Below are 16,645 nucleotides of genomic sequence, written 5' to 3' on the forward strand. Positions count from 1 at the left end.
ATGAGGATAATCTTCAAGTTACAGACCCAGTCCGTGTAGTTGCTACCATCATCTTTCAACTTAGCTTTCTCTAGGAACGCATTAAAATTCAACGGAACAACAGCACGGGCCATCTATCTACAACAACATAGACATGCAAAATACTATCAGGTACGAAGTTCATGATAAATTAAAGTTCAATTAATCATATTACTTAAGAACTCCCACTTAGATAGACATCCCTCTAATCATCTAAGTGATCACGTGATCCATATGACTAAACCATGTCCGATCATCACGTGACATGGAGTAGTTTTCAATGGTGAACATCACTATGTTGACATATCTACTATATGATTCACGCTCGACCTTTCGGTTTCAGTGTTCCGAGGCCATATCTGCATATGCTAGGCTCGTCAAGTTTAACACGAGTATTCTGCGTGTGCAAAACTGGCTTGCACCCGTTGTATGTGAACGTAGAGCTTATCACACCCGATCATCATGTGGTGTCTCGGCACGACGAACTTTCGCAACGGTGCATACTCAGGGAGAACACTTGTACGTTGATATTTAGTGAGAGATCATCTTATAATGCTACCGATGAACTAAGCAAAATAAGATGCATAAAGGATAAACATCACATGCAATCAATATAAGTGATATGATATGGCCATCATCATCTTGTGCCTTTGATCTCCATCTCCAAAGCACCGTCATGATCACCATCGTCACTGGCGTGACACCTTGATCTCCATCGTAGCATCGTTGTCGTCTCGCCAACTATTGCTTCTACGACTATCGCTACCGCTTAGTGATAAAGTAAAGCAATTACATGGCGATTGCATTTCATACAATAAAGCGACAACCATATGGCTCCTGCCAGTTGCCAATAACTTCGTTACAAAACATGATCATCTCATACAATAAGATTTAGCATCATGTCTTGACCATATCACATCACAACATGCCCTGCAAAAACAAGTTAGACGTCCTCTACTTTGTTGTTGCAAGTTTTACGTGGCTGCTATGGGCTGAGCAAGAACCATTCTTACCTACGCATCAAAACCACAACTATATTTTGTCAAGTATGTGCTGTTTTAACCTTCACAAGGACCGGGCGTAGCCATACTCGATTCAACTAAAGTTGGAGAAACTGACACCCGCCAGCCACCTGTGTGCGAAGCACGTCGGTAGAACCAGTCTCGTGTAAGCGTACGCGTAATGTCGGTCCGGGCCGCTTCATCCAACAATACCGCCGAATCAAAGGATGACATGATGGTAAGCAGTATGACTAGTATCGCCCACAACTCACTTGTGTTCTACTTGTGCATATAACATCTACGCATAAACCTGGCTCGGATGCCACTGTTGGGGAACGTAGTAATTTCAAAAAAAATTCTACGCACACGCAAGATCATGGTGATGCATAGCAACGAGAGGGGAGAGTGTTGTCTACGTACCCTCGTAGACCGTAAGCAGAAGCGTTATGAGAACGCGATTGATGTAGTCGTACGTCTTCACGATCGATCGATCCTAGCACCGAAGGTACGACACCTCCGCGATCTGCACACGTTCGGCTCGGTGACGTCCCACGAACTCACGATCGAGCAGAGTGTCGGGGAAGAGCATCGTCAGCACGACAGCGTGATGACAGTGATGATGAAGCTACCGGCGCAGGGCTTCGCCTAAGCACTCCAACAATATGAACGAGGTGGAATATGGTGGAGGGGGGCACCGCACACGGCTTGGAACAATCAATTTGTGTTATCTAGGGTGCCCCCTGCCCCCGTATATAAAGGAGCAAGGGGGGAGGCCGGTCAGCCCTTGGTGCGCCCAAGGAGAGGAGGAATCCTCCTCCTAGTAGGAGTAGGATTCAGCCTTTCCTAGTCCTACTAGGAAGGGGGAAGGGGGAAAGAAAGAGAGGAAGAGGGAGAGGAAAAGAGGGGCCGCGCCCCCCTCCCCTAGTCCAATTCAGACTCCCCTTGGGGGGCACCTCCTGGGATGCTGCCCTCTCTCTCCCCTAAGGCCCACTAAGGCCCAATACTTCCCCGCGGGGTTCCGGTAACCCCTCCGGCACTCCGGTTTTCTCCGAAATCACCCGAAACACTTCCGATGTCTGAATATAGCCGTCCAATATATCAATCTTTATGTCTCGACCATTTCGAGACTCCTCGTCATGTCCGTGATCACATCTGGGACTCCGAACTACCTTCGGTACATCAAAACACATTAACTCATAATACCGATCGTCACCGAACTTTAAGCGTGCGGACCCTACGGGTTCGAGAACTAGGTAGACATGACCGAGACACGTCTCTGGTCAATAACCAATAGCGGAACCTGGATGTTCATATTGGCTCCCACATATTCTACAAAGATCTTTATCGGTCAAACTGCATAACAACATACGTTGTTCCCTTTGTCATCGGTATGTTACTTGCCCGAGATTCGATCATCGGTATCTCAATACCTAGTTCAATCTCGTTACCGGCAAGTCTCTTTACTCGTTCCGTAATGTATCATCCCGCAACTAACTCATTAGTTACATTGCTCGCAAGGCTTATAGTGATGTGCATTACTGAGAGGGCCCAGAGATACCTCTCCGACAATCGGAGTGACAAATCCTAATCTTGATCTATGCCAACTCAACAAGTACCATTGGAGACACCTGTAGAGCACCTTTATAATCACCCAGTTACATTGTGACATTTGGTAGCACATAAAGTGTTCCTCCGGTTTTCGGGAGTTGCATAATCTCATAGTCATAGGAACATGTATAAGTCATGAAGAAAGCAATAGCAATATACTAAACGATCAAGTGCTAAGCTAACAGAATGGGTCAAGTCAATCACATCATTCTCTAATGATGTAATCCCATTAATCAAATGACAAGTCATGTCTATGGTTAGGAAACACAACCATCTTTGATTCAACGAGCTAGTCAAGTAGAGGCATACTAGTGACACTCTGTTTGTCTATGTATTCACACATGTACTAAGTTTCCGGTTAATACAATTATAGCATGAATAATAAACATTTATCATGATATAAGGAAATATAAATAACAACTTTATTATTGCCTCTAGGGCATATTTCCTTCATGTCATGGGGCTGGTTATTGGGTAAGTACAACCGTGGTTCTATCTGCATAGGGTAGCACTGTCTTTTCTGAAGACCATGTTTTTATTCCCTTGGATACCTACCATCACCCCCTCCAACTCACATGACTGACAAACGAGAAAAATAATTGAATGTACAAACATTGAATGATAGACGGATGTCGTAATTCACATATATGTTGTCTAACCAAATAGGACAACATGACACAATTTCACATATATTATGGTTAACTAAACATGATAGCATGACATAGTTTCAGATATATGATGGATAACTAAACATGATAGAATGAAATAATTTAACGTATGATGACTATCTACTTAATAATGAGATGACATAACTATACGATGTCTTTATTAAATAGGTTTGCATGAAATAATTCACATACATGTTGTCTAAGTATACATGATGGCATGATATAATTAACATATATGATCGATATACTAAGCTGCTGACATTCGCATATATGATCTCTAAACTAAGCATATGACATTGAATATTGTCTATATGGTGTCTAAACTAAGCAATGCAAGACACCATATGCATCATATGAGAAATATAATCGTCCCAAATTAGAGCATACACCTGAGGGGGGAAATAGGACTGGTCATCTGTCTCTGAATCCTCCTCGGAGGAGCTATCTGTAACTAGCGAGATATCTGCTTCAACAGGTAACATTGTCCACTTGAAGACCTTGTTTTCACTCCAGATTTTTCCATCACCGACTCAAATGGTTGGTGCACAGGAAGAGTAGTTCAATATGCAAACATTGTCAACAATGGGAATATCTAACGGGAAAAAGGATGGCTTGACATAATTCACATATACGATGCCTGGCTAAACAGGATGGCATTACATAATTCACATATATGATGCCTAGATAAACGAGATGGCATTGCGTAATTCACATATATGTTATAGAAAACAGGTGGCATTCATGCAAAGCATGTCTACACTAAGAAGATGACATAGCAACGCAAGACACCATATGCATGATATGAGCAATATAACCCTGCCAAGTTAGAGCATACACCTTTGGGGGGAGGGAATAGGACTGGTCAAATTGTATTTGAATCCTCCTCTAGGAGCTATGTGCAACCAACAAGATATCAACTTCAATAGGTAGCACTGACTGCTCTAAAGACCTTGTTTTCACTCCAGAGTTTTCCATCACCGACTGAAATGGCTGATGCACATGAAGAGTAGATGGATGTACAAACATTGTCGATAAATGGAATGCGTGATGAAAAAAAGTCTAGCATGATATAATCCACATATACGATGACTGGCTAAACAGGATGGCATTGCATAATTCACATATATGATGCATCGATAAACAAGATGGCATTGCATAATCCACATATATGATATAGAAACCAAATAGGTGACATTCACGCAAAGCATGTCTAAACTAAGAAGATGACATAAACAATGTATAAAGTAAGCAATGCAATGCGCCATATGCATGATATGACCTACATCAGCATGCCAGGTTAGAGCAAACGCCTCAGGGGGGTAAATAAGAGTGGTCTGCTCCCTCTGAATCCCCCTCTGAACAATTATCTTTCTCTAGATTACAATCTGGTATGGGGGGAGGGGGGATGCAACTGCACCCACCATCGAGCGTCGTCTGCAAGACATTATATTCCCACACAACGTTGTTATCTTTTTATCTACATGTTCAGTACTATTGTGTACAATAACTGACATGCATAATAAAAACACACATAGTCAGATTATGTGAGGCCTAAGGGGTGCATGCGGAAATTTAGACCGACGGTGCCAACCAATGGATATATCCAAAACTAAAGATTGTAGACAGATGATAGCTTCCGTTAAAAAAGAAAGATCATGGCTCCTTTATTGTTTGTTGCCCACCCAACATCAACCACATAGAAAACCCTAGATGATCCAGATAGACAGAGAGACTATTCGTTGTTGCCTAGATATGTGCCCCACAAGCATTTTAAAAATAAAGTTTGAACATTAGTTTGGACCTGACTTGGAGTCTAAGAGGTGAACAGGATGATAAAGTAGTAGGTAATATTGAGCGATGCATAACATTGATAACCCACAAGTGTAGGGGATCATTTATAGCTTTTTTCTATAAATAAGAGTGTCGAACCCAATGAGGAGCTAAAGATAGAATTTATATTCTCTTCAAGTTCTATCGACCACCGATACAACTCTACGCACACTTAACATTTGCTTTACCTAGAACAAGTATGAAACTAGAAATACTTTGTAGGTGTAATAGGATAAGTTTGCAAGAATAAACTAGAAGTACATAGCGAGAATAAAACTAATAGTTATTTGTAAAATAAATAAAAGTTAGTTGTTTAGTAGAAAGCTTTTTGTAACACAAGAGAAAGATTTGTCCCTACGCAATCGATAACTAGATTGGTAATCATTATTGCAATTTTGTATGAGGGGTAGTGTCGTGGTTTTGTCACGGCAGATGTCCTAGAGAGAGGACTTAGTCATGGAGCCATCACAACGTAGTTAGCTTAAAGGGGTTAAACCGGACAAAGGACGCAGGGAGTTTTATACTGGTTCGGCCCCTTGCGGTGAAGGTAAAGGCCTAATCCAGTTGATGTGGAATTGCTAGGGTTTTGATGACCAGGGAGCGAATCCGCTATACCTGGCTTTCGAGTTGTTGTTTGTTGTCCCTAAACCGCCGCTGGGTCGTCCCTTTATATACATAGGTTGACGCCCGGCGGTTTACAGAATCCCGAGGCCGGCTCATAAACGTGTCCGGCTCGGTTTCTATCCTTCCCTATCTTACAACACAAGTTACATATCATATGGCGGTTTATGACTATGGGCCCTAATCCGCCTTCGGGCCCTAGGCCTCCGTGTTAGATCTCCTCTGTAAAGTGCCATACTCCTTGTCTTCATGGGCTTCAAATATGATTAACTCCTTATGGGCATAACCCAGCCCCTCCTGGCCGGTTTATATTCAGTAGTAATATCCCCAACATTAGGCCCCAGATTGATTTGAACCTGTTCATGTCAATCTCTAACACTTAGGAAAATTCCTCCCTTAGCGCCTTCGCATAAACCTTGTAATCCGCCATGACGTCATCTTCCAAGATTGTAATAAACCGCCATGAAGTCACCTGTTATTAAAAATTGTATACACCTCCCCTTCATTAATGAGCCTCCGACAATCGAGGCGACTGCTTTGTCACATATCCATTTTTCGGGCTCCTCGATTCTCGCGCCTGTCGCTTATCCTTTACCTTATAAATAGGGCCGAGGGTCCCTTTCTTTTCCTCCCCTTGCCTCTTCATCTTTCTTCTTCCCTGCGCCGACCTGACCCTCACGCGCGGCTGCCATCGTCAAGCTCCGCCCTCGTCCTCAACTTCGGCCGCTGCATCTACCTGAACGTACCAGAAACACGCGGCGCTCCTCCGCTGTTCCATCAGCATCAGTAAGTTTCCCTTTTCCTTGTTCTAGATGCGCCATTAGGGTTCCGGTGTTCATTGAAGCTCGAAGCTGTTCTTCCCTGTTCTTCTCTGTAGCGTAAATGGCGATCTCAGATCTGATTTTCTTGTGCAGTTGCAGTTATAACCCCCTTTTTCATCCTTAGATCATCTGCTTCGTATAGAAAAAACTCATCTAGACCTGATAAACTACTTAAGCACCTGTATTTTAGGTCTGAATATATTTTGATTTACTAATACCCTGCAGATCTGAAATTACCATATAAATCTGTGAAACTTGTTTTTCCCTCACTTAGATATTTTAGATCTGTACCTTCCATACCAAAGTAGGCTGTTTAACTTTTCAGAAAATGATAATCAGGTAGGTACCATTAGTCCCCTCTTAAACCGCCGATTCATTTTGTCCTTGTAACCCCTCCAATGTCAGACTCCGGTTGAACAATTTGTATATGCCTCTGTCTTCTCCTTCTGATCTTGCGTCGCTTTACGCTTGTCCATCATAAATCTTAAACCGGCATTGATCTTTTTCCAGCTTTTCATTGAAATGGCCAAACAATTTTATGCTTGTAACTGGGTCCCTTCCCGGGTTACTGAAGAGCAACTAGACGGATGTGTTGCAACCGGCGCTTTAGAAAAGAAAGAAGTCATCCACTTGAGGGCCCCTGGTCCAGAAAATCCTCCTGAACCCAAGGATGGAGAAATAGTCGTGTTCGTTGACCACCTGGGTCGAGGGTTTAGCCCTCCCGGATCAATTTTTTTCCGAGATGTGCTTACTTGCTTCCAAATCCATCTTCAAGATATTGGACCAAACTCTGTGTCCAATATTTGCAATTTCCAAGTATTTTGCGAGGTTTATCTTCAAGAGGAGCCCACAGTTGAACTGTTTAGGGATTTCTTCTATTTGAACCGTCGTACAGAGTTTACAGACGGACCCAATACTGAACTTGGTGGAATGGCTATTCAGAAGAGGAAAGATGTCAGCTTCCCTCACGCCAAGCTTCATAGTCACCCCAAGGACTGGAATCAGACTTGGTTTTATTGCCGAGATACTTCTCCAACTGATGAAAATCCTCTGCCGGGTTACCGTCCTCACCGGCTTAGCAACACACATCCATTTCCTCAGAGGCTGACTGCAAAGGAACGGTCCAACTACGCACCACAACTCTCAAAGCTCAGAGCCTTTATGGCGAATGGTCTAACAGGTGTGGACTTTGTTCGCTGCTGGATATCCTGGAGCATTCTGCCTTTAAGCCGGCGCCCCGGTTTAATGTCTGAGTACACAGGAGACTTAAAAGACCCTCAACGGCATATCAACATTCAGCTAACAGAAGCTGAAATTACTGAGGCTGTCAAGAAAATATTGAATGAACCGGAGGCTGTGTGCAGCAAGACAGGGCTAAGTCCTTTCTGTGCTTCCAATAAACCGCCGACTGTAAGAATCATATAATTTTGTTTTAGCCTGATCCTTCTTAAATATTCCCTCAAAATTTTGTCCATCTTTGACAGGGTGATGATCCGTTCTGGAAGAAAAAACCACAGGATAAACCGGCAAAGACACCTCGCCCAAAGACCAAGGTTACCAGAAAACCTGCCAAGAAGAGAACCACTGAATCCTCTGAACCAAATGTTGATGATGATCAGGAAAACCCAGAATCAGAGGTAGAACTTGACTCTCTTGGCTCCTTTTTCATACACCTCATTGACAATGACTATTATCAGGATGACGTTGAAGCCAGCCATGCTAATGATGTAGAGGTAATTATTCTTTCCTCCGGTTCAGATCCTCTGCCAACACAGAAAATCCGTCAAGCAAACCGGAAAGTAAGATTTTCTCACCCCCTAGCTCACTTGGACCCAAACTTTCTTTTGAAGAAGCAGCAACACGAAGCTCGCCGCACAACCCGGCACAGCGGCCAGGTAGTCACCATAGCCGGTTTACCGAACACTCCAGTCTGGAAACGTCGATCAGGGGACTCTTATATTCCTGATACATCTTACCCCAAGGCGGGTTGTTTCCGACAACCTCTTAAGCCGTCTGATTCAAATTATCAGGGAACACCTCATTCATCCTCTGGCGAGTCAACGGCCACACAACTTCCAACCCTCAAGGCGGTCCCTGGGTGAGTTATGCTTTAATTTTATCCTTGATATGTTATGTTTGCATACTGTACCGATCTTTATGTTTGTTCTTCTCAGTGCCAAGCCTAGACCTAGCAAAAAGGCCAAGTTAAATAAAACGGGTGATGACAATGTAGTCATTGAACCGGAAAGAAGTCCAGAACCGGAAGGGACCAATACTGACGCTATGCTTAATGATCCGCCACCCCAAGATAATGACTTTTTTGTTGAACAAGTGGAAATTGATCCAACGGTCCATGCCAATAAACCGACAAGCCCAGTCCGAGTTGCTGATGAACTGTCAAGCCCATTTAAGGCTGCTGATAAACCGTCAACTCCAGTGAAGGCTGCTGATGACAAGGAGGATGACATTATGATTACTGGCTTCGGCCACACCACCCATGGCAATCCTATTGCTTTATCAAAGCATAGTGCCAAAGAAGATCTTTCTGCTATGGGCAAAGGAAAATGGAATGCAGATTTGTCAAGCTATGCCCACCTCAACACCCAGGACATTCATTCTGGTTTTTTGAACCGTCTGTATACAAGCCGCGACTATGAAGCCGGTTTAGTGAATCTGATGAAAGAACGATATGAGGTAATTGCATAACTGTTTCTCTCGTGTGTCCAATTTCTAATATTAACTCCAGTAGCCCCCAAGGGCCGGTTTATGATGTCAATCTAAACCGGGACTTTGTAATACCTCAACTTTGCATGCTTAGCCTCCAAGGGCCGGTTTATCTTTTTAAGATGAACCGGTACTTTAGAATTGTAATCTTGTAACTTTCGCCCGTGTAGTCCCCAAGGGCCGGTTTATCTTTTGAAGCTGAACCGAGACTTTTACCCATAATGTTACTTTGAGCAAATATACATTAGCCCCCAAGTGCCAAGAATAATACTTGTATTGTGCTTGGGACTTGTAAAAATTTCTGATAACAAGCGAATAGGCATTAGCCCCCAAGTACCAAGTGTACAACTTGTTATGCGCTTGGTACTTCAAATATGTACTACCAACTCATGATATGTCTGTCTCTTATAGGCTGAGCTGAGCAAAAAGAAAGCCCAAACCGCTGATCTTCAAGAAAACATCAAGTCCCAGCAAGCAGAAACCTCCAAAGCCAAAGATGAGCTGACCGGTGCCTTAGCAGCCATGGAGAAGCTGAAGGAAAATTTCAAGAAGGAGCGGGCTGATTGGGACATAGAGAAAACCACATTGCAAAAGAGAGCTGAGGATGCAGAAGCAACCCTTAAACCGGTGGTAGAAGAGCTGACTGGTTTAAAGTGGCAGATAAATGCCATGACCACTGCTGTGTTTGGTAAATATCCTCGCTTTAAGTTTTCAACATATATTATCCCATCAGTTGCCGGTTTACTGACGCTCGTAATGATGCAGGAACTCGCATTACCCATCTGGGCTCTGACATGCAGAAGAAATTGAAGGCTGCCTATACTCATATAGAGCAATTATATACCGGCGCGCAACGGATCATATGCACTGCTTCTCATAACAAGCCACCCCCAACTTTAATCAAAGAAACCTTAGAAAGGTTGTCAATGCCGCCTGCCCGGGTTGAAGAGTTAAAAAGATCAGCTGCAAGGGCAGGTGCTCTGACCGCGCTAACCCGGGCTAAAGCATGGGTGACTGATCTTGATCCGGAGGATGTGGGTAAAGGCTATCCAATCTTAAGGGAAGACGGATCAGATTTTGACAATGATGACCTCCGAGCCATAACCAGGGAAATGCGTCCACTGGCTTGCCAATTTGCTGAAGAAAATGACCTTTCACACTATCAGGCGAGTTATGACGCCAACAACAAACGGGTCGCTGCACCAACTCCTAATGCTCAAAATCTTATCCTGCCAATCCATAAGCATACCTATGCCCCTGACGTTGAACTGTCCACACTTATAAGCGATGAAGTTGTATTCCAAGCCCTAACTGGGATCGATTGGGCAAGCATTGACTTCCAGCCACTGGGTAGAGAGGAGGAGGATGAATCGGCGCAAGATGATCCACAGCTGTCAAGTCAGCCTGGTGACGAGTCATGATCCGGAGGCCGGTTTAGCCTTCTGCGTTAAAGCAATCATTCTTTTAGGCATTAAAGCGCCTTGTAATAGGCTTAGTTCAAACTGTTGGTCTGCTATGCCATCGCGCATATTTATTTTGCCTGACACTGTTAATCCGCCATGCTTAGGATATATTATGTTTATAATCCGTAACGGTTTATTCAAGTTGTTCCTGCATACAAAAACTTGAAAGTATCCTGGCGGTTTACCACCGGACGGGTCATGATGCCCAAATATATAGCCAGGGTTTATAACCAAGGCTGTATTTGAAAATAACCAAATATGAAATAGATGATACCTGTGATATTGAATCACACCGTTGGTTGACCAACTTTTTTGTAGTAAGGGTGATAACCCTAATCTTGAGTACTGGTAACTCCTTCCATATTTTGTCCGGTTTATGATGAAACCTACCGGGTTGTAATAAACACCGGATTATCCATATATAACACCGGCGACTTGTAGTTGAAACCAGACCGGGTCAATAAGCGCCGGTTTATAACTGATCATGTACTGACAACTTGTAGTTGAAAGCCAAGCCGGGTTAATAAACGCCGGTTTATCAGAAAATATTATAAACCTCATCAAAGGAGAAAAAACTTGGAAAATAAAAGCATAAAAAGAACATGCGAGGCTTTTCATGGGCTGCCAGGCCCAAAATCGAGGCTTTTCATGGGCTGCCAGGCCACTGAGTTAAACCATTTTACAAAGCCTTTTAAGATGGACCTCACATTAACCAATCATCGTTTTAACTTTGGCAAGTTCAGGGTCCATGAGATTGACTTGCCAAACGTTCGGCGGGTCATACCAGGATTACCTGGACGGAGTGGCTTACTTAAAGAAGGCAGGATAACCCGAGGTTTTAGGTGAATACACCTGGCTTCCAAGCCTGGCTTGATAGCCTATTACAGGGGTGTAGACTCTCTGTTCTTTGAGAAGCAAAGAGCCCCCAAGCAATATTTTGAGCTGTGCTCAGTGGGTGCCTATGTTTGAGTTGTGCTTTTACAACACTCTCTTTGGCCCCTAAGTGATTTTCCTGGTGGCCTTACGCCGATCAAGAGGTGTAGCTATGGTTCGAATATGACCAAGCCCCCAAGTGACTTCCCTAGTGGCCTTACGCCGATCAAGAGGTGTAGCTATGGTTCGAATACGACCAAGCCCCCAAGTGATTTTTTATATATATGGCTTTATAAGCCGGATCAATGGGTAAACAGAGCTCCGCTTTATAAACAGAAGCCCCCATGTAACCACACATGATGTAAAAAACAACAGAGACCCCGCTGTAGCTGAGGCTCTAGTTTATTATATTGATCATAATATATACATTGTCATAACTATGTACATATGAAGAGCCTGTGGCTCAAGTATAGTAAGGCCGAAGATGAGTGATATTCCACGACCGGTGGGTCTCCTCCTACGATTTACGTGAGTCTTTGTGCTTTCGAACATCGATAAGGTAGTATGACCCGTTATGCAGATTCTTGCTGACCACAAAGGGTCCTTCCCAAGGCGGGGATAACTTGTGCATACCAGTCTGATCCTGGATGAGTCGGAGCACCATATTGCCTTCTTGAAAAGTTCAAGTTCTAACCCGGAGGCTGTGTAACGCCCCGGATTCGATGCGCCAGGTGTCTGCCAGTTATTCGTCGTTGTTGCCATGTCGTTTGCTTGCGTGTTGCATTTTGCCATGTCATCATGTGACGCCCTCGATTCAATCGTACACTAATCATACACGCAAAAGTGTACGATCAAGATCAAGGACTCACGGGAAGATATCACAACACAACTCTAGACACAAATTAAAATAATACAAGCTTTATATTACAAGCCAGGGGCTTCGAGGGCTTGAATACATAAGATCGAATACACAAGAGTCAGCGGAAGCAACAATATCTGAGTACAGACATAAGTTGAACAGGGATGCCTTAAGAAGGCTAGCACAAAAGCAACACGATCGAAGAGGCACGGCCTCCTGCCGGGGAGCCTCCTAACTACTCCTGATCGTCGTCGGTCTCCACGTAGTAGTAGGCATCGGCGGTGGCATCTGGCTCCTGGGCTCCGACATCTGGTTGCATCAACCGGAAAGAAGGAGAAAGGGGCAAAGGGGGAGCAAAGCAACCGTGAGTACTCATCCAAAGTACTCGCAAGCAAGGATCTACACTACATATGCAACATTATCAAAGGAAGGTTGTATATGTGGACTGGGCTGCAGAAAGGCCAGAATAGAGAGAAGGCCTAGTCCTATCGAAGACTAGCATCTTCTGGAAACCACCATCTTGCAGCAATAGGAGGGAGTAGAGTAGCATAACTAAGTAGTAGTAGTGTTATCAACCTCGGCCAGAGATCCTTTCTCGACTCCCTGCGAGAAAGCAATCCCAGAGCCATACTATCCAGTTATCATCTCATATCCAAGTATCCTGTTCTAGTTGTATCGATCGGGATACAACTCCAAGTGTCCGTTACCGTAGGACAGGCTATCGATAGATGTTTTCTTCCCTGCAGGGGTGCACCAACTTACCCACCACGCTCGATTAACTCCGGCCGGACACACTTTCCTGGGTCATGCCCGGCCTCGGCCAAACAATACGCCGCAACCCGACCTAGACTTAATAGAGAGGTCAAGCACGCCGGACTAAACCTATGCCCCCAGGGGTCATGGGCCATCGCCCCGGGAACTCCTGCACGTTGCGTGGGCGGCCGGTGAGCAGACCTAGCTACCTCCTTAAAAAGGTAGGAGCTTACCAGTACAACCCGGCGTGCGCCGCTCAGTCGCTTGACGTCTATTAAGCTTCAGCTGATGCATACGACGCAGAACGCCCATACTATGCCCATGTGATGGTTAGTGCTATCGGGCAAGAGGCCCCTCGGATCAAATATCCAAACCGTTAGTGTGTTGTTAGTGCGGTCACGAGCAGAGACTCACGAAAGATGTGACCCCGTCGCCCCGTCTCGAGGACTTGCGGCAAGGGCTAAGAATGCCCGGCCACGCCTCGTATTCAACTCTCGGGTACCCTCAAGGTCAACCCGTCTCCACATCACTCGCGGGTACCCCTCAGGGTCGACCCGCCTTTCCAAGTAACAGCTGTAAAGTCCAAGTATCCGTGTGTCCAAACATCAAGGGGAAAACCCGAGGAATCACCCCCGGTGGATTCCACTCGATGTAATCATCAAGGTGAACGTAAGAGGAATCACTCCCGAGGTTCACACTTGAGGGGTTGCACGACAGAGTCGTATCAGAAGTGGTTAAGGCGGAATCACCCTCGATGACCACGACCGAATAGCTACACTACAGGGTTAACATCAGAAGTGCTGTAGAGGTCTCACCCTCGGCACTCGATAGTAACCCAGCAGTGTCGAGCAACTAAGGGGAAAGTGATGTGCGATGCCGGGGCCTGGTCTTCGATCCTGTTGATCGGGTCTTTGATGATGAAGCAGGGGAAACAAGGTCAAGGTGGGGGTCACTGATGGATCACTAACCAACCTATACTAAGCAGTTGAGGATAAGCAGGTAAGGTACAATGAGCAGGTTACAAAAGCAGGCTATGCATTAGAATAGGAGCAAACAATAACAGTAGCAAAATCTAATGCAAGCATGAGAGAATGGAATGGGCGATATCGGGATGATCAAAGGGGGGGGCTTGCCTGGTTGCTCGGGCAAGGAGGGGTCGTCGTCGACGTAGTCGATCACCGGGGCATCATCAGCCTCGGGGTCTATCGGAGAGAATAGGGCGAAGAAACAGTAAATATAAGCAAACAGATGCAATGCTAAGCATGACATGACGATATGCGGTGCCGGGTGTGACCTAACGTAAGGCTACATGATATAGGTGAAGGGGGAATTCAACCGGGAATGTTTTCCCGGTTCCGGACCTGTGTCAGACAGATGACCAGAGGGGGAATGTTCCATGTTCAGATAGCTAGAGGCATCCGACTGATGAATGGACCGCGTATTCGGATTCGTTGGATTTTTCTGAGCAACTTTCATATAGAAAACATTTTCATCCAAGTTACGGTTTAATTTCTATGATTTTTCAAAGATTAAACCATTTTCTGAATTTATTTAAAATAACAGAAAAGGAAAATATGACGTCAGCAGAGTGTCAGCATGACATCAGCAAGTCAACAGACCCGCTGACTGGTCAAACTGACCAGTGGGTCCCACCTGTCAGTGTCTAATTAGGTTAATTAAATTAGCTTAATTAACTTCGTTAATTAGGGGGGGTGAGGGCCCATCTGTCAGTTACATGGGCCGGTCTAGTCAGCAGAGCTGACCGGTCAACAGGCCGGCCGGGCCCCTGGGGCCCACGGGTCAGTGACCTAGGTGGTGGCCCGGGGGTGGCCCACACGGCGCCAGCTCAGCGGAGCTGCCGGAGTGGCTCCGGCGAGCTCGTGCGCGGCGGCCGAATGCCAACGAGGTCAGAAATCGCCTACGGTTCACCATTTTGCGTGCCACGACTTGCGTTCGAAAGCTAGGAGGGAGCCGCGTCGAATGGTGCTGCTAGACTACGCCGGGGAGGCCGGAAACGTCGCCGGCGTCGAGCTTGGCGGCGGTGGCTTTCGGGCGTGCTCGCGCTCGTCGCTGCAGGGCACGAAAAGGACCGTGGGAGGTGGCGTTGGACTCCTGGGAGCGTGCTGAGCACGATGCCGTGCTCGTCCGAGCTGGACGGAGAGTGTGGACACGGCGACGAGTACGGCGGCGGAGGCGCGCTACGGCCAGGACGGTAGCTACGGCTAGGGGCGCGGTGAGGCGAGGAAGGAGAGGGGAGAGGACGGAGTGGAGCTCACCGAGCGGTCAAGAAAGACCCTTGGTGGCTTAGGAGTAGCAGAGCTCGCCGGGGAGGAAGGGGATCGCCGGCGGCCGTAGAGGAAGAAGACGATGCGTGCGGCGACAGTGGAGCTCCTCCGCTGCGATCCAAGGGCGTAGGCGACGTAGGTGAAGGCCTCGACGCTACTGGACATGCGCAAACGGTGCAGGGTGGCCTGCGGCCGCGCCTATGGCGAGGACTAGGCGACGGTGTCGTCGGCCCTTCTCCAAATCCGTGGAGAGGGAGAGGGGGAGAAATGGATGAGGACACCAGGGGAGTGGGGTGGTGCAAGTGGAGGCGGGGATCGAGGAGGCGAGGAGGCGCAGGCCTTATCCCCTCGCCCAGGCGTCGCCGGCGAGGCGGGTCCGGCGGGGACGGCGTCTATAGCGACTCAGGTCGTGGAACAGTGCGAGGGGGGAGACGACCGGGGAGGGGGAGTGGGCTGGCCAGTTGGAGTGGGCCGACCCAGGTGGGTGTAGTCCAGGGAGGGGGGGTTGCTCTCTCTCTCTCTCACCCTTTTCCTTTTCTTTTAGTTTTTCTTTTTATTTTCAGCAGCTTTTGCATTTTCTTTTTAGCCAATAATGACTTTGCAAAATTATGCCACTGGCCAAAACAATTTCAAAGAATTAAAGTGCACTGCCACAAAAATATTGTGAGACTTTTGAAATAGTTTGCCAATTTTATAAATTAAAAAGGCATTTAATTTATTGCTTAGGTCACTGTTTTAAGTAGTTTAGGCCACTCAAACCCTTTGCAAAAATTTTGGTTCACCATCGATATTAGTTTTGGATTATTTGGCACATGATGAACATTTTAGTTTTCATGTTTGAGCAATTTTGAATTTCACTCAGAAATTGAAATTGGATTCAACTGGAATTTGAAATGGAATATTGATTAAAGTGACTAAGCACTGTTATAGCAAAATGATTAGCTTGATCTCAGGGATTACTGTAGCATCATTACACAGGGGTGTTACAACTCTCCTCCTCTAAAAGAAATTCTCGTCCCGAGAATTAAGAGGTAGAAGGGAACAGGTCGGGGTATTCAGCCCGGAGGTTATCTTCGCGTTCCCAAGTGGCTTCATCTTTAGTATGATTCGACCATTGCACC

The sequence above is a fragment of the Triticum aestivum genome, chromosome 1D (genome assembly GCF_018294505.1).
Source record: "Triticum aestivum cultivar Chinese Spring chromosome 1D, IWGSC CS RefSeq v2.1, whole genome shotgun sequence".
Lineage (NCBI taxonomy): Eukaryota > Viridiplantae > Streptophyta > Magnoliopsida > Poales > Poaceae > Triticum > Triticum aestivum.